Below are 26,751 nucleotides of genomic sequence, written 5' to 3'. Positions count from 1 at the left end.
CCCAAGAAATGCAGGACGGATAGCTCCCCTACAAATAACTAAGGTGAGAAAATAACCCAGTGGGAAGGGAATCGGTCAGAGGGAGGTGGGAGATTCACCCATTAGAGACAGTTATCACAAATCCTCCCTTCTGTAATTGCAGATTCATCATTCAGCACTGGGCAACTACGCATCCATGGTTCCAGATCTCGAAGCCTTCCAGACGCCCTCAGGGATATCATGTGAGCGTAACAGTTGAGGACCCTGAGCCATGATCGTGCCATTGCGATAGACAATAATGATATATCTGGATGATGGGAAGCTCGCCAAGAGTTCTTCCCATCTAGTGCCAACATTAATGGGTGAGGATGAGAAGGGAGAGAGAGTAGAAGTCAGATGAGTCCAAAGATCTGGAGAGGGGACAGAGAAGAGGATATCGGTGACAATCTGTCTGGAAGTTGCACTGCTGTAGGTGTCTGCGATGGGTAGACCAGGTTTAGTGGCCAGGAAATCTTTTATACTTTTTCTTGAAGACTTCGTGAGAGAGAGGATAATGGATAGTATAGCAGTTAAAATAGATGGGGGAGATGGCAAGTGCCATAGGGGTGGAGGAAAGGTAAGGTGGAGGGTAGAAGGAGAGACTGCACAGCACCAGCACATGCTTATCAGGCTGAAAATGGAGGGCGCGCAGTTAGGACAAACACATCTAGATTCGAACTTTAACAGCACATTAGTTGGAGAGAGAGGAAAAGCAGATTGATGTGCGATGCAAGAGAGAGGCATCACTAGAGTAAACAGGAGCAGGCTGGGGGAATAGGCGTTAGAGGTGAATGAGAAGAAGAGTGACCCAGCAGGGAAAGGGAGAGGAAAAAGTGAGTGTGGCTTCAATGGTTGTTGGAAGAGTTACATGTCCTGGTAGTCTTTGAAGAAGGGTGCGGGTGGGTGTAGGGTTAGCCACTCGTGATCCGGATGCAAGTCATGTGGAGTAGGCCAAGTTGGAACTGGGGAGCATCTGTGAAGAGTAGCATTGCAGTGTGTGCTCAAATCAGGGGTGTGGTAGAACGCACTTACCAAGAGGTGGCAGTTCAGGTGTGCCTCGTGTTCCAGGGCATCTAGGCCCAGACCAGGGGCCTTTTTGTCAGCCTTTGTGCTGGAGACTAGCTTTCCTCGCCTGCCGGCTCCCAATAGGACACTTGTCACTAGACCAGGCCAATCGTGAGCAGCGCGACTCTGTTACCTAGGCAACCCTCAGAGGCACTCCAGTGCTGAGGAGGAGGGCGGCTATGATGGAGGAATACTTTCACAATGGAATTGGTGCATATGCATGTGAATTGAGATAAAAGCAGTGCAAAATAAAGCAGCACAGTGGATCCTGGGAAGGCTGCTGCTGCTTTTTAAATTTTAAAATGCAGCGATGTAAAAACACTGACTGCAATGCATACCTTCACGGATGGCATCTCCATTATTGCATACTGTCCCTACAACCTTGGGGGCATATTCCCAAATGTACCCTGCTAGAAGAACTCTAGGTTGTAAGGTTTCGCGCAGTAAAGGGCTGAAGACACCCTTGCTGTCAATATCGCCACCTCTTTCCTCATTCTGATAGTCTGTCATACTATTTAATATAGTAGGAGTGGAGTATGGCGCACTCATTTTGGTTTTCGTTAAGGCTTCATTGCTCATTAGTTTTATGGAGTGCCAGCTCCTCATTACTTGGTTTACTCGGCCAGTTTTCCAGGCAGGTAACTTTATGTTTCGATTGCCTTTTTGTTACACTTTTTTTCTTTCGTCTAGAGGCTGTTTTTTGTTTGGGAGAGAATGAAGACAGATTTCTCCTTAGTGTGGTTACCTTAATTTCTTGAACATTTCAGTAGCCCCTTACTTTTTCTTCCCGTTTATGACTGCTTCATCAGACGTCCCAACCTCCAACCACTTCGAAGTTAGAGGCATGTAAACCCATTTTTTAGAGGCTCATTAATAACATTTCAGGCGGTTTAGGCTTTGGATGGTGATTATTAGAAGCACTGAGGCGCAGGTACTTGCTGCTATGTTATAAGTGTAAAAATAACCATTCCACCATTTCTGGTTGTTTTTTCTGTTCACCTAAAATCTCCGTAATGAAGCACAGCAGACTATCCAACCTGGGGCCTGTGATGTGTATAACCTAAAAACTCCTTACTCATACAGACAGTGTGTTCCAGTACTGGGGTGGCTGATAGAATGTGCTTCATATGGGGGCTGCTAATTCTGCTCCCACTACATTGTTTGTCAGTCTGTCCTAGCTTACACTTGCCACAGTCTGGTTGACGACTATAACTTACTGTTGCAGGCTGTAGTCCATCTCAAGTAATTAATTGTTCTCAATTGGGGTTCTTGACTGGCATCTGCCTCCTCCTCCTCGTGGGGGCCTTTTATCGTGGGTTCGACTCGTCCTCTAATCGAGGGTTATCAGGCACAATAAGGGCATTACCAGTAATTAGGAACCCCTATCGCAGCGCCGAGCTGGCAACTGGCCCTGGTTTTAGCACACACGCTGTTGCATGGCACATCGAAATGTCTAGTGCGAGGTGACGGTTCAGACAATGGTATCTGACAATGTTTTGTTTGTTTATTAATTTGATAATGCACACCAAGCCCTTGGGCAGATGGGCGCAGCAGTACAAGAAGTCTTGAAGCTTAGTTACAGTGCCTATCACAGGCCGGTGCATACAAGTGAATACAATATAACATACAGTATGTAATACAGTGCAAACAATTGACAATCGTATAGTTGATTAGATACATGAACAAAGGATCTGGCTTAACAATGTGTATATTTGGGAGCACTTGCAGCTATAGCCAACTAAGTCTGGTGTAAAAGCTGCAGCAGTGATAAGTGCAGTAGGGTAGTGTCAAGAGGGTAGTGTGGCAGTAGGGGGGAGGGTGAGGTTATAGGTCGTTCGTGCGAAGCCATATGAGGGCATTGCTTCTAAATCTGGCGTAGGGTAGGGGGCGTCTGAGGTCAATTGGGAGTGTGTTCCATGATTGCACAGCTTTGAATGGGAAGCTGGTTCCTCCAGCCGTGGTCAGTTTAAATCTAGGGGTTTGAAGCATGAATGTGTTAGCAGATCTCGTAGGTCTGGTTGTGGAGCTAATGGAGATTTTTTACACTAAGTAAGTGGGTGAAAAGTTGTTTAGGCATTTTGAGGTGATGGAGATGTTTTTAAGGAGGATTCTTTCCTATATTTTTTAGCCAATGGGCCTCTTTCTGGAATTATGCTCTCTATAAGGGATGTTCAACGCTGCTCTTAAGGCGTTATTTAGCAACCTTTGAAGTTTGTCAGTGACATACTTGGTGGCTCCTGAGTACAGGGCGTTGCAATAGTCTAGTTTAGACATAAGAGCGTTAGCCAAGGTGACACAGCTGGCACTAGAGAGGAATGGTCTGGCAGCTTGGATTAATTTGCAAGTGTAAGCTGTTGTGGAGAAGAGGGAGTTGATTTGCTTCTTAAGGGTGAGAGAGGAGTCCAGGTAGAATCCTAGGGTTTTTACTTCAGGCATAACCTTAATGATATTAATGTCAATGTTAAAGGATGCATAGTTTGGGGATAGTTTTTTTTAGGTTGGAGTCAGATCCAAGGAAGAGTATCTCAGTTTTATCGTCATTCAGGCAGAGGCCGTGGGTCGCCATCCATGCCTGAATGAGGATGTATATCTTATTCACCAAGGCCAGGTCCACTTCATAGTTGCCCGAAAGGGGTATGAGGATCTGGGTGTCGTCTGCATAGTTAGTGCAGGTGACGTCTAGTCTGTCCAACTTGTCAAACAGTGGCTTGGTGAAAATGTTATACATGGTGGGTGAGCATGTTATTTGGATAGGATCATTGCAGGTGGAGGTAGAGAAAACTCTTAGTCTGGTTGGCTAGAAAGGATTGAACCCAGGCTATAGCTTCCCCTGTGAAAATGGCAGCGAGCCTAAGGTGACTACATAGCACTGCAAGTCAAAGGCTGCTGACAAGTCCAGTAGAAGTAGCAAAGCTGTTTTTCCACTATCCTTCAATTCTGTCTCCAATGTTCCACGTTCCCAGTAGAACAAACAGTGTCTTGCTGCAGACTGGGCCCACACTTGGCACCGCTCTTCACACACAGTCTAATGCGCAGTGAGGAGAGCTTTTCATCTGACAGGACGGGTGGACCCACCTCCTGTAGCCATGTGTGCCACACCTGAAAGTTCCTGCACCTTGTAATCTATTTGAATGCAAGTGAGAGCACGACAGCTTTTGTAGACTCTCTTAATCCTTCATCTCCCATGATTGCAGCCAGCCAGAAAGCCATCAATATTTGCCTGTCAGAGGTACAGCAATTCAGTATTGCACACTTTCTTTTGCTCCCTCGTCCAGCAGCCAGGTAGTGGAGGATGGTGTTTTTTTAACCTCTGATTATTGATCACCAAAAACGTGAGAGCTTGAGGGTGAGTAGAGGCACAAAAGTGTTCAACCCGGCCGAGCCCCGCGCTTCATACCCTTTTATTTCCTGCCAGTGGGCAAGAGTTCTTTCTTAGTTTTGCTGCCAATTTAGATGTAGCTATCTGAGACTGAACACTGTTCTTTCTGCTGTTCACCAGTAGCTTCTCTCATTGGACATGTATCCAAGCACTGTCCTGAACAGGTGCTGCTCCTCGTGGGTCCCTCCTGCATTCTGTCCATTAGCACTTCGTCCGTGCCAGAGCAACATGTGACCTGTTTTAAAGGTTCACTATTGTGGTTCTTCTGTTTCTGCATCTGTCCAGTCAAGCGGTTTGTGGGTTGCTTTGAAGGCATCGTCCATCGTCACAAATTGGGTTTTCTTCTCACAGCCATCGCCAGGAACTTTGCTTGATAACCCTTCTACAGGAATCCACAGTACTGAAACAAAACCAGATGCCAGAACTGACCACTGAATCTGCAACTCCTAAGCTTCCTCATTCGTTGGCCTAGTCCAAATACTGGGGGTTTCCGATTTCCAGTCCATTGCTGTTCTCGTCCCCTTCACTGTTCAGACTTTGCCTGCACTTTCCCTTCTCCAAGGGCTTTGACTCCAGACACCGCGTTCATGGTCTACGGCATTCACTGTAAGGCGTCAACTCTGTAGACCTCCCAAGCGCCTTTGGTCACTGAGGCTGAATCTGGGTTGTCTCCTGTCTGGTTCCTGTCACACCCCTGGAACTCTGGTAAAACCAACCCATGTTTTCGCTATAAACAGAAGTTGCCGATGGATTTTCCCCCACTCGTTTCTATCGACAAACATTTTCTAACTTCTAAAGTGGTCTAAAAGTACCCGTATGTACATTTATTAAAACACACATGCAACCATACGGGACACCAATGGAACTGGGTTATTCCACAACAATGTCGGCTCCATTTTTACCTAAGAACAAATGATTGTTCTTGTGTTTGCTGCTCACCTAGGATGTATGTTGCAATTGTTCATATAAACTTTTCACACTGCGTGCTGCCAGTCTTTAATGTGATTCGCCTGCAATGCATGATTGACTACACAGCGAAACAAGCAGAAAGAGCTGTTTTTCTATTTTTTTCAATTTTTATAAAGAAATACAGACGGAAAACCGATACATTTTTGTCTATGTATAAAAATCAGTAAAACCTGAAAACGGGGAGCCTTGAATATAGTTATTTTGACAATCGGCTCTTTGAACTCCTGGGCTTGCCAGAGCTCAGTCTGGTAACATGAAAATAGATTTTCTGGTGACAATCGTCTCTGCTCGCTGGTAAGTTAATTACAGGCCCACTGTTCGGCAGACCCTTTATGTTGGCAAGGACAAGTTGATGCTGTGGATGCACCCCTCATTTGTCCCGAATGTTGTTTCCGAGTTCTACATCAGTGAGAAGGTTTTCCAGATGCCTAGTCAGAAGTGGGGACATTTGTCCAATTTGGATCTGTTAAGAGAACCCACGTTTTAGCTTGCAGTGCAAAAGGAACATTGGTCTTCTGAACGTTTGCAACCTACAATGGGGCTTCAAAAGAGTTGAAAGATTGTAAGGCTGCCAAATGCTTGAATGTCCTAAGCATGTAAATATTATATATGCCTAAGTGCGTGCATGCTCATCTTGTTAAGGCAAAAGCAGCATCTGTCTCTTTTCTAAGACATGTTCCCTGGGTATGCCCTCTGCAAACACTCATTTCTGGCCTCTAGTTTTAGATCATGTGCTCAGCTTGGTCAGTCTTTTTGCAACAATGTTTGATTCAATGTAATTTTGTTATCTGACTTTAGTGTTCAGGTGACCATGAGGCTGCTTTCTGTGAACACGCTATAACCCTGTCCAAATGTGCCAAGTATTCTAAAGCCTCGAGACCTACAGCAGACTCCGAAGCTCATGGAACCGAAGGGCCATCCCATAAATATGGTATCCTGGAGACCAATGCCAAAAGATATCACTGATCGTATTGAAGCATCAAATCATGACACGTGTGACGTATTGGATTATGCTCTGCAGGAGGATGAGTAGGGGTGAAAATGCCCACTAAGCACTCACATTTCTACAAACCAAGAGCCAACATAATCCTAAAGGTAAAACGAGCACAGGTAAGAGATAGGCCTCCTTTGCCTTTTGTGGTTAACGAGGACCAAGGGAAGGCTATAATCTTAAGAGGGGTGTGAACGTGATTCAGCAGTGACCCAAACACAGCAATATAGTTCAAAATAAAGGGAATGCCCAGTCAAGGTTCTATAAAAAAAATATGTATACTTGAACACACCATCTGCAATAGAACTATCTAGAAAACACTGTACAAAACCCACCGCTTTGGAAAGAACAGAAGAATGTAGCATTCAATGGGGTGATAGGCAAATTATTAACCACAATAGGGATATTTCTTTGGGCGAAAAAGGTGCAAAAGTGACCTAACCTTTCTTGATGGCTGAAATGGACTAAGGGGGCACTTATTGGTCAACAGTACCTTGTTTTGGGTCTTTAGCAGGTCGATTGCATCGAACCTGGCTTCGAGCAAACAGGTGAGCTGTTTAAGCTCAGTTCGGGCACAGTGGATCGTGTGGGCCCAAGTAGCAATCGACTCAAATGTTAGGGCTCTGCGCAGCTGTGAGGGGGCTTTTTGTGATGCAGGTCGTGGCACTTATCAGGATCTTTTCAAGGTTGGGCCGAGTCAGATTGTAACCACTTTAAAGAATCAATGAGTGATGCTCCAGTGAGTCGATGGCCAGCGGCTGACGAAATTGTGATTCTGTTGCTCCGATGTGCTGTTCAGCAAAGCTGCAGTTTGAGGGGTGAGTCGTGGGGTAACCCCTGGTCTGTTTTGGCAAGTGACTCCAGCAGTTAGAGTCGAGTTTCTGGCGGTGAGTGGTCTGTTTGAGCCAAGCAATTGGCGGGTCAGCAGGGACACGATGCACCGAGCGGCTCAATGTACAATCAATTGTTCGAAGTGGTGCCAGAAAGTAGCAGTGTTGGGGATCCCTGGGCATCAAATTTGCTTTGTTGTCCCCACAACACCCAATCCAGGGGCTTGAGGACAGGGTCCTTTTAGGGCCTGCTCTCCCAGTTCTGGGAAATTCTGGTGCAGAATGGTAGGTCCTGGTCCACAGCACACGATTACCTCCAATATGCCTTGGACGTGGGTATGAAGTGGTGAGAGACCCCTTCTTTTAAAGGTAAAAGTCCACAGGAGATTGGACCACTAAGGCAGGCTAGCTTTAGTCCAATCTCTGTTCTTGAAAGTTTTCTTTGCCCTTCTGACATCACATCCAAGTGTTTTGCTCTCGAGCAGGGTTCTGCAACCTTTGGCTCTCCAGATGTTTTGGACTGCAATCTCCCATTAGCCCTAGCCAGCATAGTCAATGATGAGAGATCATAGGGGTTGTAGTCCAAAACATCTGGAGAGCCACAGGTTGCAGACGCCTGCTCTAGAGGAAGTGGAGGGGACAGGAAGGCGAAAATGAGCTAGAGAGAAACAAAATGGTGGAGGTCTTCATGGTACCAAGCTCTCCTGACTACTCTAACCCCCAACACCTTTCCTTTCTCACTAGGGTCAAAGGACTTCAGAAATTCAGCACCCTCGTGTAAGGCTACTCCCTTTTGAATCGGTCTGCTCCTTTGATGCCTAGGCCCAGGGCAGCTGCATGGTGAGGCGGTTATCTCTGAAAGAGGGCATTACCGTCCCTCACAAAGAGATCAGATCACATCACCTTCCACAGCTGAGCTGACTCACAGGAGCTGACACATGTGATATCAAATTGGATGCGTCTGTAATAATTCTGAGAATAACATCCACCATACTCCAAACTTGGTGTGGCTTCTGTTTAAAGATTATTCTGGCTCCAGGAGTTTTTGTAACGGGGAGTGCATATCGTTAACTGCAGACTGTCAAATGAGCACCTGTGACCTCTGAACCTGCTCTTGTCCACTGGTAGAGCAGGTGCTGCAAATCAGGGTGCTGATGCAGCAGGACACAGGTATCACAACATTTTATCAATTTGATAGAAATCTGAACTCCCTTTCCAACTGGCAGTCTGTCACGGCACCAAGAAAATGCAAGGTGCTGAGAGCAGCTCACAATTAAGGCACGCGCCTTAAACAACAAATGTTTTGCACACCAGTACTAGAGAGCACAGCACCAAAGCACATGGCCATAAAACTGTGGACCAGTTTTTAATGGAAACTAGTGCTGAAGGTGCTGATTCAGTGCCAGGCGGGGGGGGGCATCCATCAATTGCAGGAATAAGGGGGGTGGGCTGGGACACACCCCAGGGGGCGGAAACAAGGAGGGGACACTGTACAACACAATATGGACACGAGGGAACCTGCCTTATAAAGGCAAGGGCGGCAAAACCGCAGGTAAGCACTTTATGGGGGCACCACAGGTGGGCCTTACTTCGTGGGCCAGACTTGAGAAAACAGCCCGTCCACCATGGCTGGAGTATGGGGGGGAAACAGAATTCAGGCTGCTCATCTCCAGCACACAGCAGTAGCTGGGAACACCACCGGGTGATGTACTCAAGGCCGGTGATCCAGTCCCACGACTGCTCGTGCGACCTGGAGAAACTGACCAAACGCACCAAGGAGAGCCAATCGGACAGCAAGTTATGGTGTCCCTGGAAATTAACAAGCCCACGGATTGTCCACAATAGTGTTTGCGAAGGTTAACATCTGGCAGGTGCCGTGTCAATGTCTCCCTTCACACTAGTTCATTGTGTCTCACCTTTGTGGTGCTGACCAGTGGCAGCCGAATAAAGACCCGGAGTTCAGCACAATTAGGAGTGGTTGGTCTGTTTGCTCCAATCATGTCTAGCTAACGTATGTGTAACCATTGGGCTATGAGGTATATTCCTAATCATAGCGGAATGACGTAGTTTAACCAGTCAGCTTTGTGAGAACTGAGAAGTTGTGAAGTTAGAAGTTAAACTGTTTCTAGTTGTACACACATTGTATTAGCGATATAAAAGTTCTGTGAGCCAGTTTGTCAGCTCTCATCAATCCGTTCTGTACCGCTGTGCTGTTTGATTTGTGCTTGCCCAGCTGCAATAAACAGTGTTACTACTTGTCTGGTGTGTGCTCCTTTTTGGACTACTACTGGTAACCTTTCTTTTGTGAGCCCTATTGGACTCCTAATACATTTTTGGAGACCCCAGCAAGATCCTCCGTCAGGGTTAACTGAGGGTATTCCGGCCACCGTCCCGAGGGGCGTGGTGCTAGCGACCTGTTCCGTGTGCAAAACCGAGGAGGCCCTGCAGACGCAGAGTTCACAAAGGTCTGCCAGGTCTATAGTGCTGCCCATGCTTAGAGGGAGGATGAGTCCGCACAGAAGGCTGTGCCGAGAGGGCTCGAGGATCTCTAGACACAGGAATGTAACCGTGCAAGAAAGCACAGCCTCATGGTTGCATGCCCACAGGGGGGGGGGGCGGATTGTATTGTATGGTGTTTAGGGCGCATCCTCAGGGTGAGGGGGCAATCGGCTGTAATGGTGGTAGATGTTAGTACACGCCACCTCATAGGGAGTGGACGTTGTGTGTGCACTACTGCGCTAGAGCAGGAAGCGTGCATAGTGAGAGGCGAATCCCCGTAGACGGGAGTTGCACACAGCACCAGCGATTGTATAGTTGTGTCATTTAGGGGAGACGCTTGTCTTTGTTGCGCGGTTGATGAAGATGTAATTCAAAGAAACCGAATAAGACACCCGCGTGGTAGTAAGTGTTGTTCGTATTGATTTTTTTGGTGTTGGACAAGGTGGAAGGGTCGTTGCCAACAAGTACCTGGTGTAATAATATTGCACTTGGAATTATAGCGGTGGGAGTGAGCAGAATCGGTGGAAGTGACTCAGCGCCTACCTTTACTAACATGGGGGATGGTAAACCCATGGAGAGGGCTGTTGACTAACCCGGAGTGAGTGGGAGGGTCTGAGCAGAAGGCTGGTGTGTCAGATGAGTGCGTGGGTGGGCCTGTGGAGAGGGGCAAAATAAAGAGGGGTGGGACGAGTGCCTGAGGGAGAGTGTGGTCGTTGGGGTGGGGGGGGAGGGAGTGGAGAGGGGGGAGAGGGAGGGAGGGAAAGAGAGGGAGGCAGAAAAAAAAGGGGAAGGGGCAGGGGGGGTGTCCTGGGTAATTAGGATATATAGCAGCCAAAAAGGAGAGGTAGTGGCCTATCAATATAGCCCCCTCGAACATGTATAAAAAGTGCCCCAAATATCACAATAAAATACTAAAGTACAACTTTCAGTGGATGCAGGAGACTAAAGGTCAGTGTTTCCATGCGTGGCCTGGCGAGGGAACGTTCGATTAGTAAAATAAGAGAACATGTTTTCATATTTATTAACAAAGTATAAAGGCTCAAAGTTAAAGAGCAGGCATAATTTATTGGGGCTTTGGAAACTATGACGAGAAGGGGGAATAAATCAAGGCGGGAGAGGGGACAGTGGGTGGACCAAGTTCTCCACCCCCACCCTATGTCGTCTATCTGACATTACGGCCCCCGGCAGGGTATACAAACCCGCAGCGGGAAAGGCTGGAGGGGGGGAAAAAGGGACCACAGAGAAAAGGGATCAGGGCACACAACGGTATGTGGCACATAAGAGGTGTGAGAGGAAATACTTGGCAATCATTAAGAACACACAACAGGTGAATGCACTGTTTAACGAAACAGAGAGGGTGATAGAAGAGGCGGTACAGAGGAAAAATGGAGAGGGGGCACAACAGGAAATGGTTGTTGGGAAGGACAAAATTTAAACTGGACAATGAGGAACAAGAAGTGGGAGAGGAAGAGACGAGAACAGTGCAGCCTCCGATGTGTAAGGTGTAGGGGGAGACTGTAGTGACGGAGAGGGGGAAAAGTAGACTGCCGACAAGGATGGGAGAAGGGGCAGAAAACAAAGATGACCTGACAGCGACGAGTCTGGGAGTGATTGGGCAACCTCCATTCGTAGTAGGAAGGGAAAGGTAAAGTAGGTCCGGCTCAGGCCACAAAAAGAGTGGCGATGACGTGTCCCAGGGTAAAGTAGATGCCACTGTGACAGAAGGGTAAAGGGGATGCACATTATGTACTGTGGCAGACAATGGATCAAGACAACCTAATATGCAGCCTACCCTCCCTTGTGGCAAGGCCAGCAAATGGATATAGGCGTTTGAGAAAGACAGCTGGGTTGACACTGGCAATTGGGGATATGAAATGTTCATTTGTGGCCATAATTGGCGAGCAAGGGGACAAAATATGGGAGCAGGTGGCATGCAAGGGGTGAAATGAAGCACTTACGCACACAATGGGGCTCCGCTCAACTGTCGAGCACACGTATGGGAGGTCTTGAGAAGCATGTACCCAGACAGCTACGATTTAGGAACAGTAATGGTACATAAGATAAAACCAGACAAGGACCCTGCAGGATGTATAAAACAGGAGCAGGATCTATGGAGGCAGGAAACGCGAAGGTGCTGGGACGAGTGCATACCCTTGCTTTACCACATACTGGTCAAAAGATTGCCAGCGGATGTCCAGGCATCATTAGACGAGCTTGTGGGGAAAGAAGCGAAGGGATGGGCAGAGATACAGGCAATGATAGTACACTAGTTTAAAAGGAAGCAGGAGAGCGAGAAGCAAATTTTGCAAGTGCAGATAACAAATTGGTACAAAAGAAACTGGCACGGTATACAATGGCAGGGCAATGCATGTACCTGACGCTGCCGTAGTGGCAACAGGGTGGGTTTCCCGTGGGAACGCACCACATGCCGCAGTGGGGAGCCCGCAGCAGGGTAATTGCATTCAGGAGGGGTTCTTTGCAATGCCGGAGAGGAGGATGATAACGGGGAGCAGGGTACAGGGTTTTCATCAATATAAAAGTACTGTGTGCTGTGAGCCAGTTTCTCAGCTCACATTAATCAGTTCTGTTCACTGTGCTGTTTGATTTGTGCTTGCCCAGCTGTACTAAACAGCGTTACTTCTTGCCTGGTGTGCGCTACGTTTTGCACTACTACTGGTAGTGGACCCCTAATAACCTAGTGTGATAATGGAGAAGAAAGTTGGACCGTCTCTGACCAACCCGACTCGTTCCCAATCATGAACGGAAGTATATGCTGAGAAAGGTTCAGTAAACTGTTAGTAAAATGCCAATGACCATGCAGCCACTGTAAGAGTAGAATAGGTTGCGCTACACAAGCGGGAGGGAAGAATCATGCATTCACACTAGTAGGATACGTTGCAAAATACCCACACCGGGTTATACAAGTAGAACAGAGATGAGCAGGCAGGGAGAGCTTGCAGCACACGTGGGCAGGGAGCAATAATTGGTGGCACACAAGACATGAAGACATGCGGAATCGCCGGCGGCCAGTCCGAAGGCCATACAAAGGCCTGTTCCTGCGCCCCAGGTCCCCCCATTCCATCCTTCTACATCGAGGGGTGAGGGCAGGAGCCTCCCCAGCCCAGCAGAGGATCCAGGCTCCGAGCGAGCAACACGGACAGGGCCTGCCTGACCCTGTCCCCATACGGCGCCTGACTCGCCCATGCCGGGCGCTGCGCAGCGCGAAACCGAGGCTGAGCCTCGATTCCATCAGCTGGATCCGCCGGCAGGCGGAATCGCCGGCGGCCAGTCCGAAGGCCATACAAAGGCCTGTTCCTGCGCCTGTTCGTAGCACTGTGAGCCTGGCCCACAGATGCTGCCCCTTAGTTCTGGCAAGTAAAGGCTCTGGAACACTCGCCACCCCGTCTGCAGAACTATCCTGGGACTCCATTAATTGCTTTTTCGACCAAAGTGGCGTCACTGATGTACCAATGTTTTCAAGCCTCCTTATACCCACCTGGCCATGTGAGTAAACTAATCTTAAGTGCTATAGCGTCCCACGGGGACCCTGAATCTAGCAGAAGTTCTAGCCATAGATTGCAGCCTACCTGGCCTTGGTTGCTAAGACGCACAATATATCACTCAATCTTCTACTCTGTTTCCTTTTGCTGCCTCGCTCTGCACTCGCCCGCTTACTCCGGTGGCAAGTGTTGGTCTTTCTATAGAGCCTAATACCTGCTTGGCTAATGAATACTAACTGACCTCACTGTCTGTGCTATGCTTTATGGTCACTAGCAGACCACTTTTAGACTGTGTTGTGCCTTATGGTCAATAACTGACCACTTTTAGACTGTGTTGTGCCTTATGGTCAATAGCAGACCACTTTTAGACTGTGTTGTGCCTTATGGTCAATAGCAGACCACTTTTAGACTGTGTTGTGCCTTATGGTCAATAACTGACCACTTTTAGACTGTGTTGTGCCTTATGGTCAATAGCAGACCACTTTTAGACTGTGTTGTGCCTTATGGTCAATAACTGACCACTTTTAGACTGTGTTGCGCCTTATGGTCAATAGCAGACCACTTTTAGACTGTGTTGTGCCTTATGGTCAATAGCAGACCACTTTTAGACTGTGTTGTGCCTTATGGTCAATAACTGTCCACATTTAGAATGTGTTGCGCCTTATGGTCAATAGCAGACCACTTTTAGACTGTGTTGTGCCTTATGGTCAATAACAGACCACTTCTAGACTGTGTTGTGCCTTATGGTCAATAACTGTCCACATTTAGAATGTGTTGTGCCTTATGGTCAATAGCAGACCACTTTTAGACTGTGTTGTGCCTTATGGTCAATAACAGACCACTTCTAGACTGTGTTGTGCCTTATGGTCAATAACTGTCCACATTTAGAATGTGTTGTGCCTTATGGTCAATAGCAGACCACTTTTAGAATGTGTTGTGCCTTATGGTCACTGCCTTAGTCACTGCAGCTGCCCAACCACTATGACAATTGTACTCAGAACTAATCCTCCGCACACACTGCTCACAACTGCACACCTCTCTCAAACCATACTGTGATGCAATGCAGACATACACAGACCACCAGAACTGAGTTGTGCCCTATGGTCGCTAACAGACCCTCTGATATATGCATTTTAGTCAATGTCAGGAATTGTCACATCTAGGTGCCCTGTTGTATGCTCCAACCTTACAACTAGTTGTATCCAACCTAGATACTATAGTGCACAGGCTGTACCTGACCGATTCTACCCGATTCCAACCAGCCACCATCTATCTTAGTCTGACCTGCTCCCCTCCAGCGCCACCAGACTCCACCGATATCCACAGACCATGATCTTCTGGCTCGCCCTAACCATGTTCCCTTTCTGCTTAATACAGGACAATGTACCCTGTAGCAACAACAGCTACATAGCCCATCAGGACGGCCTGGCTAAACTAGGGTGCCCCAGACACCACCCCATCCCCACTCCGTTCCTACCCTCCACACCCCCTTTCCCCTCCACTTACCACCACCCCCTCACCCCTCCACTTACCACCACCCCCTCACCTCCACATCATCGCCATCCATGGCCTACCCACCAACAGCCACCACAGTCCCACTGCTAAGTCTAACAAAACCAAATCGACCACCAAACCTCTCCCCCGCTTTAAGCCGCCCGGACCAACCCCCCCTCTCCCTTATTCCCAACATCACAACCCGCAACGAAAGATTAGGCTCCAGGCTCCCCACCACAAACTCTGAACCTTACTCCAGACCTTACACCAAAACTAACACAAAGCACATTGCACCAAGCAAACCCACTCCTCCCCCACTAAAAGGCGCCCTTCTCAACGTCAGATCCCTGGCTGCCCACCCCACAGAAATTGCAGACATCATCCTTACCAATGACCTTGACTTCTTAGCCCTAACAGAAACTTGGCTTCATGAGGCGTCCGGACCTTATTTATCGCTAGCCATCCCAGACAAATACACTATCCTCAGAGCGGACAGACCTAACGCCAGAGGTGGAGGCGTAGCAATCATTTCCAAATCCGCTCTAGGCCTCAGACTAACCGACACAGTCGCATTCACGTCCTGCGAGTTACTCACAACCAAACTACAAACCTCCCCCACAGCCACGATAACTATCCACCTCATATACAGACCCCCAGGTCCCCCTAGGACCTTCGAAGAAGACATCACATCCCTCATCACCAAAATTTCCAAACCAACAGCACAATTCATGATCCTCGGAGACTTCAACCTCGGCTACCAAGACCCAAACGACGCACCTGCTGCATCCCTGGCCAATGCCCTAACCAATCACGGTCTCACTCAACTCATTGTACTCCCTACCCACCAAAAAGGCAGAACCCTTGATTGGGTAGCAACCCACAATTGCAACACAACCTGCAAAGACCCCCAACCTCTAGCATGGACCGATCACCACATGATCCCCCTTGAGGTTAACACCAATCAGGTACTGCCCAATAAGCACCCCATGGCACCAGCATACCCCACCAGGAATAAACGCAACATCACTGCTGAAGCCCTACTACCACTGGTCTTACCTACCCTCAATGCCCTCCCAGCTAACGCTGACTTAAACCTGCTGATTGACACCTTCAATGATTCCATGGCCAAAGCAATGGACACCGTTGCCCCCTTGAAAATACGCAAAGCTAAACCCAAAGCTCATCTGAACACATGGTACACCCCTGAGCTCAAACTACTTAGAAAAAAGAAAGCTAAGGCTCACCTCACCTGGAAGACTAACCCCACTGCAGTAAACAAATCCAACCTCACTAACTTATCCTCACTTTACAAAAGCGAGATAATCCGGACCAAAAAAGATAATTACAACACCAGGATCACTCAGGCAGGATCCTCCACTAAAGAATTATTCAAAATTCTGAAGGAACTAGAAAACCCTACTTTGCCCCCGGAAACCTGCCCGAAAGACAAACCCTGGTGCACCAACATCCTGAACGCCCTCATCAATAAAATTTTAGGACTCCAAACTAAAATCGAAAACAAACGGCAACAACTCAACAACAATGTCACCAACCTTAGCCTACCCACTCCTAACTACACTAGCGCAGGCTTCTCGTTCAAAAAAGTCACCATACCGGAAGTTCAAAAAATCATCACATCCCTGAAACCCTCTAACTGTAAAGGAGACAGCTGCCCGGCTCAAATCATAAAAGATGCAGCCAGAGAGCTCTCCCCCTTCATCACCAAACTCATCAACCTATCCTTCGCCAGTAGCTCCATCCCCAGCAACTTAAAACAATCATGGGTTCTCCCCCTCCTGAAAAAACAATCCCTCGACCCGGCCACACCCACAAACTACAGGCCCATCACCACAGTCCCCTTCCTACTGAAAATCCTGGACAGTCGCCTACATCCAAATTCAGGAATACCTAGAATCCAACCAACTGCTAGGAATATGTCAATCTGGCTTCAGACCTCAACACAGAACTGAAACCGCCCTTGTTGATCTCAAAAGCCAGATTGATGAAATTAAAGACAAAGGCAATGCCGCTATCCTACTCCTCCTAGACCTCTCAGCGGCCTTTGACCTGGTCAGCCATGAGGTCCTCTGTAATCACCTTGCCACCGCAGCCCACTTCTCCTCCCCTGCCATCACATGGATACAATCCTTCCTGGCTAACAGAACCATACGAGTCTTTTCCACCACAGCTGCAGCAGACCCCACCCCCATCACATGCGGGGCCCCACAAGGTTCCTGTGTATCCCCCACTTTGTATAACATATTTACAAAGCCTCTATTTGACCAACTGGATCATCTGGGTGTCACCTACACAAACTACGCAGATGACACCCAGATACTCACTATCTCTGGTAATTACCAAGAAGACTCCGCCCGGATCAACAAAATATTCTCCATCATTCAGGCATGGATGGCCTCCCATGGTCTCTGCCTGAATGATGAGAAAACAGAGCTCCTAATTGTCGGCTCCCCCAACACTCTAACTAAACTTGACCCTTGCTATAATAACATCACCATCGATGGTCATCCCATTCCCATAGCCAAAAGCGTAAAAACCCTGGGTTTCTATCTAGATGCCAACTCCAACCTCAGCAAACACACCAATATGATCGCCTCAGCCGCTGCCTATACCGGCAAGCTCATTAGGGCCAGCAGACCCTTCCTATCACCCAACAACTGCCTCACCCTTGCCAGGGCCCTAATACAATCCAAACTGGATTACTGTAACAGCCTGTACCTAGGCGCTAATCAATCCGTACTCAATAAATTGCAGGTAATACAAAACGCCTTACGCGCAGCCCTCAACATTCCCAGACAAGAGCATATCTCTGCCACTAGGAAAGCCTGCAGATGGCTTTCCATACGCCAAAAAATTGATCTAAAAATCTTCTGCCTCACGTACAAAGCCCTCAATCACCTAGCACCACCTTATCTAGCTAATAAACTCACCCTGAAACCTGCCACCATACTCACCAGATCCTCCAACACTCTTTGCCTACTAGTGCCCAGGTTCCACCTAAAAAGAGTGGGAGGGGTAAACGTCACAGTGCTGGCCCCCCAACTCTGGAACTCCCTACCGCTTAACATCAAAACTGTCGAATCCTTCCAGATCTTTAGGAAGCAGGTCATCAGATGGCTGCTAAACAAAGAATAACACCACTAACTCTAGACCCGTCCGGATACTGGCTTAGACACTGTATTTATTCTGAAAATTGTATATTGTACGCACTGCATATGTTCTGTTTATTAACCACTGTATATATATGTATATATTATAAACCTGTACGAAGTATGCACACTGTAACCATATTCTTAAGCGCCCTTCTACCTCCGGGTTTGGAGCGCCATACAAATAAAATAAACAAACAAACAAACTTAGCGGAGAAAGAACCAAAGTACTGCCATTATTCAGACCAAACCCGGCAAGGCCTTAATTCTGAAATGCTACATCCAGGCATAAAAATGCTTAACACGAAAATCCAAGCCTCAAGAGGCCAGGCAGTAAGCCCAGGCACGAAGGTCATTGTGCCGAGAGGAGTTCTGGCTAGAAGCTGAAACTGCACCAGATAACGTTTCCCAGGACATCAAAGCATGCAATTTAGTTTCGGTTGGTAGCAGTGAGAAATACCCATATCCTAGAATGCCAAGTGCAAGCAGCTACCAAGCCAATTGATTAGATAAGTAATAAGGACACAGCTCCCCAAGTGGCTGACTAAGGAAAGCGCACACACATTAGAACAGAAAATCCAATAAATAGATGAAATTAAGCTCTCAACAGTGGTCCTCTTCCATGTGACTGAATTCCAGGCCCAATTAGATATCATCGTAATAAATAGCATTACTTCTTGCCTGGTCTGTGCTCCTTTTTGGACTACCACTGGTAAATTATCTATTGCGAGCCCTGGTGGACCCCTAATACACCAGTGTGATATTGGAGATGAAAGTTGGACTGGGTCCGAAGACACCCCACACTCCCCCCACCCATTCTAACATACTGCATCCAGCCATAAAATTGCATAACACAAAAATCCAGGCCTCAAGAGGCTCAGACAGTAAGCCCAAGCACCAAGATCAGTGTGCCAAGAGGAATTCTGCTTGGAAGCTGAAACATTCTACTCTCACTAGATTGCTTGAAATCGCACACGTTCGAACAGCAGAAAATCCAATAAATAGATGAAATTCAGCTCTGAACAGTGGCATTCTACCATGTGACTAAATTAATTTCAGAAACAATTAGATATTATCGCACATCTGCCACTTCGTTCGTACATCCAGACGACTTGCCAAGGCCACAAACAAACTGCCAGAATAAGGCCTCAGTCCTGGGAATGAGATGGGAGAAACATCTTTAAAACAGGATCATAGCGGTTCGCCCACCTCTCCTTCCCCACCACGTACCTTGGCACAGCATACTGTACACTCTGAGTTTCTGAATCAGACAAGACCCTTTTAGGATGGCCCACAAACACAACCTACACCCACAGGTGACTTCATTAACAAGGGTGCTGGGACATTAATATCTCACTGTTGGCATTAAGAATACTATTAAAAAATAAGTAAAAGGCAAAGGTTATTGGAACACAAGACATTATACATGTTCATAAGCAGGGCAAATACTTTCAGATAGCACTTAGGATAGTCATTAAATTCAAAAGGCTAAGCCAAAGTCAATAGGCCAAAGTATTTGTATAGGATGCAGCACTTCAGGGAAGTAAATGGAAAAGTCTTTGCACAAGTTCTTAGGAGTCTTTGATAAAATGAAGAACCAAATGTAGGGTCACAAGCTGATTATACGAGATGCAGAAGTTACAAGAACTTCCACAGTAAGAGTTGAGTTCTCTTAAACTGGTTTTACAGTACCTTGATAAAGAAGAAAAGATGCAGCTGAAGACTTCTGTTCCTGTGCAGCTCTGCAGCTCTCACTGTTCCTGGGCCTCAGTCGTGGGGCCAAGAGGGAGGACATCTGGGGACTCCTGCACTGTACTGACACCGTCCAAGCTGGCAACTGGCAAACTTTACTTTCAGTGGCTGTTTCGCGTTTCAGCTCCTTGCGGTACAGCAAATGGCAATACGCGTGGTTCCTGGCTGTCAAGGTGGACTTTCCTCACATCTGAGGTCCCGCACTCGACTGAGGGGGGGGTCAGGCTTGGTCAGTCCTGCTTCATGGGAGTCCGGAGGATCTTTCAAAAGCTTTTAGGCCAGCTTGCAAGTAACGCACACAATCTGGTGTCCCTCTCCCTGGCTCTATGGTTTCCTGCAGCAACTCTCAGGAAATACAACCAGCTCCCAGATGGGTGTCCAGGTGGCTTACTTGGGAGTTGATTGGTCCCACCAACTCAAAGGAAGAAGTTGTCCTTCCAGGGGCTTCTCCGTCGTTGCGAACTTGGTGATTCGGACCTGCAGCAGGGCTTCACTGTGCAAACCAACGGTCCAGGAGATGCAGCAGTCGTCCTCTTGAAGCTCTTCTTCGGTTCCTTCGTCCAGTGATCTACTCTGCCTTCCAAGCCAAGTGACTCGCCTTTTATTCAGTTCTCTCCCATTCATTCCAGCCTAGCTGTCCCTCACCCAGCAGGGTGGCTGTCCTTGCCGGACAGTCAGCCAGCCAATCACCACAGAGTGCATTTGGGTCGCCTAGGAGACTAAGCACAGGGAGTTTCGGGCACCTCCCTCACATCCTGCCTACCCCCCGACACTCTGGAGCCAGAGGCGGGTTTCACTCCTGAAGGCCGCCAAAGGCGAATGTGCGCCAAACCAGGTTTGGTCTCTTTGTTCAGAGAAAAACTCGGAAGGACCTTTCCACAAAGACATGGCGAGAAAATTAAGACTGGGGACTATTTTAACAAGGATTACTGGACACCATTTTCAAAAAGAGGGCTCCCGCGGTTAACAATGCAAACCTTGATAGTTCAAAACAAAACCACTGCCACCAGCCAGTCAATTGAGGAAAGGGTAACATAAAAAAAGTTACATGAGCATTTAGAGACGGGGGATACTAAATAACCCCTCCAGCACTCTATTGTAAAACAGTGTGTGCTGGGTCTAGCTAGTACAATGCTAAGTAAAGTAAATTTCACTTTACTGCTCTGGGAAACAGTAGTTTATCCCAAAGAAGGTATCTAAATCTTTGGAAATCAGACTCCATAACCAAAAGAAACCGAGGTAAAATTCACACACAAATACATGTGTGGGAAAAGGGGTCTCACTCTCTCAAAGTAAAACAATCCAGTCCTCAAAATCCAGCACAGTTGCTGGGGGTCTCTAATGTGGAGGGAATTAACACAGTTTTGAGAATTCTCCCTAACGAGGAGTAAGAAGCTGTTGAGGAGATGCACCCCAATTTCTAGACATTACCTCCAAGACACTTTAGAAAGAATTAACTTTCTTCATGAAAGGAGAGTGGAAGGAGAAGTTTACACTTTGAAGAGGTGCCAATGATTCAGTCAGAAAGGTTGCGTTTCATACACCCTGATGTGGAGAGCATCATGATGAAAGCTGCAGCGTAGCGGCACAGGAAGGGGGACTAACATATAGAGTACCCCATGAACTCTCGAGAGGTAGCTGAACCACCTAATTCCAACTCCCCTCTGGACGATCAGGGTAAATGCGCAGCACTTTTAAAGAGGGCTGCTTCACGGTTTGGAATTGAAACTGAAATTAAGGGAGATGAAGACTTTATGGAGGATACCTTGGGGGCGGGGGGAGGGGTGAACCCCAACCCATTTTCCATTGCATTCCTTTATTAATATATGTTCAAAGACTGATTTAACCTAAAGGTCCAACCAGTGTGGTAGATCAGAATCAGGAGACTAACCAGGTGGGATGCTGTCTGAATATGTTTCTTTATTATAAATGACAAGGCCTAAGATATCCTAGTCTAATATTCTTTGCCCTATTCTATAAAGGAAAAACATTAAAGGGTGCTAGTCGGGATGTCTTACAAAACAAGAATGGTCCTCTGTACAGAATCATATGCAAACTGTCCCCACCACTACAACAGAATAAAATAACATTTAACAAAGGTGCATTTAGGGTCCTTGCCCAAGCAAAAGAATATTGACACATTTCTGACCCCAACCCTGGTGTATCTGTTTCTAAAGGGGCTCCTCAACCCGAAGCACAGTCCAAGCAAGTATTCAGATTGTCGCTGCAATCTTTCTATCCTTGGCCCAGTTCAAACAAGTACACTTAATCTCTTACATCCTCTTTCCCACTTGGGGGACTCCCTGAGTCGTGTCCCCACTCTGCTTGTTAAGAAACAAAAGGAGACTATTCAAAGTCCTGAAGGTCTCTCCACCCGGACAGTCACTTGTCTATAGCCCTGCTCCCCATCCCCTCCCGCCCTGGGGTCTGGTTTCTCTGTTGCCCGCCCTGGGGTCTGGTTTCTCTGTTGCCCGCCCTGGGGTCTGGTTTCTCTGTTGCCCGCCCTGGGGTCTGGTTTCTCTGTTGCCCGCCCTGGGGTCTGGTTTCTCTGTTGCCCGCCCTGGGGTCTGGTTTCTCTGTTGCCCGCCCTGGGGTCTGGTTTCTCTGTTGCCCGCCCTGGGGTCTGGTTTCTCTGTTGCCCGCCCTGGGGTCTGGTTTCTCTGTTGCCCGCCCTGGGGTCTGGTTTCTCTGTTGCCCGCCCTGGGGTCTGGTTTCTCTGTTGCCCGCCCTGGGGTCTGGTTTCTCTGTTGCCCGCCCTGGGGTCTGGTTTCTCTGTTGCCCGCCCTGGGGTCTGGTTTCTCTGTTGCCCGCCCTGGGGTCTGGTTTCTCTGTTGCCCGCCCTGGGGTCTGGTTTCTCTGTTGCCCGCCCTGGGGTCTGGTTTCTCTGTTGCCCGCCCTGGGGTCTGGTTTCTCTGTTGCCCGCCCTGGGGTCTGGTTTCTCTGTTGCCCGCCCTGGGGTCTGGTTTCTCTGTTGCCCGCCCTGGGGTCTGGTTTCTCTGTTGCCCGCCCTGGGGTCTGGTTTCTCTGTTGCCCGCCCTGGGGTCTGGTTTCTCTGTTGCCCGCCCTGGGGTCTGGTTTCTCTGTTGCCCGCCCTGGGGTCTGGTTTCTCTGTTGCCCGCCCTGGGGTCTGGTTTCTCTGTTGCCCGCCCTGGGGTCTGGTTTCTCTCTTGCCCGCCTTGGGGCCTGGTTTCTCTCTTGCCCGCCTTGGGGCCTGGTTTCTCTCTTGCCCGCCTTGGGGCCTGGTTTTTCTCTTGCCCGCCTTTGGGCTCATTGGGCTCCTCCCGATTCCCCGTAGCCATTGCGTACCTGAGCAATGCTCCTTTGTCTGGGAGGTCGGCCGAAGCAGCACTGCTTCCTTGGCTGCTTCTCCATGTTCTGCGTTGGGTGGAGTTTGCTCTCTTACCGCTGGATTCCGGTGGAACTTTGGTGCTGGCTCTGGCTCAACAGTTGTCTGCTCCTCAAACGGAGTTCGCTCTTCAATATCCTTCTGGGCCGTGCACTTCCAGCTCCTGGCCTGGCGGGGGAATCTGGGGGTTGAGCGGGCTCAAACACGACTGAGTCCGCCACACGTGGTGTATGATCTCGCTCTCTTGCCACACCTCCCAGGAGGAGGTCTTTGTGCCTCTGCAGCTCCTCCGGTTTCTCCTCTCCATGTGCCGAACACTGATTGGCTCTTTCTTTCCTTCTGTTGTGGATGGGGACTACACACTGTTCCCTTGTATCTGAAGAGGGTGGATCACACAGAGGGTCAGAAACCACGTGTACTAACAGTTCCAAGTCCACACCCCCATATAGCCAACAAAGATATTGGGATCTTGATGCAAGGGAGGATAACTGACACCGCTTTCTGGGAATTTCATGTCCTCTAAGGGGTTGGTCATCCCCAGTGGGATCCTGCTTGCCCTGTTGCCTAGGGGCTGTTAAGCTTAGCAGACTCCCCTTCCTATTCCCAGAGGGGGTGGCTCCACCTCGGGAAGGGGGACTAATTCCCTGGATTAGTCACATAACCCCACTGTTGGCTTGAAGTCCTCCTCCAGCAGGCCTAGAGGGTCGCGACTAAAAGTCTACATTCTCTTGCTTTTTGCCCTTTCTACGATCTATGGTGAAATAGAAAGGGTGTAGATCTAAAAACCACCTCACACGGGCAAGTTCATGTTAAGTACCACTTTGCCGCAACATGCTTTGCTGGAGCTCTGTTCCTAGTCGCTGCTCTTGCAAGTGAGCTTGATTTATTGACAGTTACATTGACCTGCCTTGGATTGTTGGGGATTGGCTCCCATCGTACTTCCTATATAATGTGCACACACGCGCACAGCGCGTGCGCAGACAGGCAAGTACACGTTAAGTACCGCTTTGCGGCGGGCAGCGTTAGCAGTCTTCTTTGAGCCGTAGGATTTCTTTTGCCGGCGTTGGCCAAATCAAGGTTGGGAATTGTGGAACTGTTCTTGGTTTTGTTTTATGTATGGCTTTTACTATGTATACTTTGAAAACTAACATGCCGGTCTGTTAGCAAAAGCATCACCGTTGTCTGTACAATCCAAAGCGGTTTATTCTTCTCATACTGTAATTTAACTCCATCTGACTCGCAATCCATTCTCATCTAGGCGCTTCCACAACTGTGCCTTGTAATCGCCGTTACTTAAACCATTCTTGACTCAGTAAAAGCAAATGGTGTTAAGCATGATAATTGCATCTCTCCCTTATCACCAATCCCCTTTCCAATACGTAGCGTAGATAGCTCGGGCATTTCCATATATGCCAGTCAGTGCGAGTCTCTGATCTCTATTGTGGACGATATGGAGTCGCTCAAAGAGTCAGCTGAGATGCTGATTTCTACACACTCACTTTCTCCATCCACGCTGCCGTCCTTTGTTATCCTACACCCCGGGTGTAAAACATCACAGGCACTTGCACCACAGGCACAAGTTTTACCTAATCCACAAATGATGGAATATGTCAGTCCTAAGTCTTTTTAGACTATTTAAAGCTCTAGATAGCAGGTTATCAAAACAAGCTGATCTCCTAAAAGAGATAGCATTTGTAATCAATGTTAACCGTGAACTTATCTCTGAACACAATTTGAATTGTCCTGGATTGAGTAAGGAACCCATCACGTCAGTGCACCTCGAAAATGATAATGTTACATTGCTTCCTAGTCAATGCATTCCGCCTGCTAAGTCGCCTCAGGCGGTGCATGTGCCCGTTCCGCCTGTCTTTGTGGACATTATTCATCCTGTATGTGCTTTACCGTTGAATGAGGTCATACATTTAGAAGACACCTCATATATTGATCTTTCTTCAGAACCAGGCCCTATTGCTGAAGAGTGTGACATATCAGAGTTACTTACCTCCATTAACTCACAACACGCTGGTCACTTGGTAAGCAAGAACACATCTACACAAAGCCAGCTAAACGGTCCCCGTGCCATCGCTAGAAAATCTAAAAACATGCCAGGCTGCAGAGGCCCTAAGAACACTCTCAATGCATTTTTCATGCGATTGGTGGCACAGCCCAGCTGCCAATTAAACAAAATCTAGCAGTTTGCAGCCACTCTGGTGGCACTAATCCCAATATGAATCAATCTAAAGCTGTATCTGTTTGTGGCAGCAGTGACAAGTGTGCTGATGATTCAGCAGCTACGCCTTCCTTGCCACTCGCCTACTCTCCGTTGAATCAACTTGTGCATTCAATTGCACAACTGGAGGCCTTGAAACCAAGTACAACTCTTGAGTGTCCAATAAAAAAAGTGGTCACATTTAACCCCCCCCCCCCCCCCCCCCCCCGTGAGTTGCCCTCGGCTTTAGGTGGAGGGCAGTCTCAGGAGTCGGTTGAAACAATGAAACAAATCATAGAGGCTTATCTGTCAGAACGTGTACCAGTGCCTTTAGCTTGCACGCCCCAACCCTCACTCAGTGGTACAATAAATCAGGGGGCGAGTGGCACATCTCATCACTTACACACTCAAAACCATGCTGGTGCCACTAAACCAGGTACTCTGAGCCACAACTATAATCCACCAATGCAGACATCACAATGCCACTGGTCCACCACTGCTCATTCTTTTATCTTGTCAGCTAAACCAGCTCATCAAAGATCTGGAAGTGCCCACTCTTTCATTTTGAAATGTAGGGAAGGTAACTTCCCCTCTTAGCTTCTGAACAGGAGTGTTCTCAACATCTTCAGTGATGTGAGTACCCTTCAAGAGGTGACCTCGCAAGAAATTGACCAAATTGAATTTATCGCAGATATTTCACATTCCATAATTAGATTGTGGATTCTGTCGGGAGTGGTGGCAAACCTTATCTGGCAGGCAAAAATGAGTTTGTTCGATATGGGCGTTTTGCTAGCAGAAGATCCTGACTGAGTAACTCTTAAATCCCAAAGCACAGTCCCTAAATCAAACATTTATCAAAGCTCACAATCGTGCGAGGTAAGGGACTCTAGGTTTCCCTCTTTGGTGGGAAAGTAACCATCACCGTTGGCGTCACCTACGGCCTTGAACATTGCGAGTTGGAATTAAAGAGGTCACTCCCACTTGCAAGTCTCGATTCAAAATTTTCCACAAGTGTTTCACATAATTGCCCTGCAAGAAACTTGGTTAACCACCACCCCAGCATGGGATGGATATGATATGATATGATATCATATTGTTACCAGCCTTACCGACAGGAGGGAGGCCGTCATCGGGCCTATTGGTTGCAGTGAATTTAAAAATGGGTATGTCTATCTGAGTGGACAGCTGTAAGTGCTTACATCCTTTTGGTAAAAAGCACCTGTGGCTCCCAAAGAATAACCTTAGTATTTGTATTTTATTTATTTGTAATGTGCACCTAACCCAGGGGTAGCCAGGCGCAAAGGCAGCAAGAGGGTTGCAAAGCTTAGTTACATACAGTAGGGTGAGGTCCAGCTGAGGTTACAGTGCCGGACGTATCAAGCCAAATAGGAAGGGTAGAACATATATACTATAGGCAATACTATAAACATATTTACATTCAATGAGGAGCCACATGGTAGTGGCGCATCTGGGCATCGGAATGTCGTTATGAGTCGAGAGATTTGAGCCAGTGGATAGTCCTGGCTCTGAAC

The sequence above is a fragment of the Ambystoma mexicanum genome, chromosome 3q (genome assembly GCF_040938575.1).
Source record: "Ambystoma mexicanum isolate Mex_15411 chromosome 3q, UKY_AmexF1_1, whole genome shotgun sequence".
Taxonomy (NCBI): domain Eukaryota; kingdom Metazoa; phylum Chordata; class Amphibia; order Caudata; family Ambystomatidae; genus Ambystoma; species Ambystoma mexicanum.
This window is presented reverse-complemented; position numbering follows the sequence as displayed.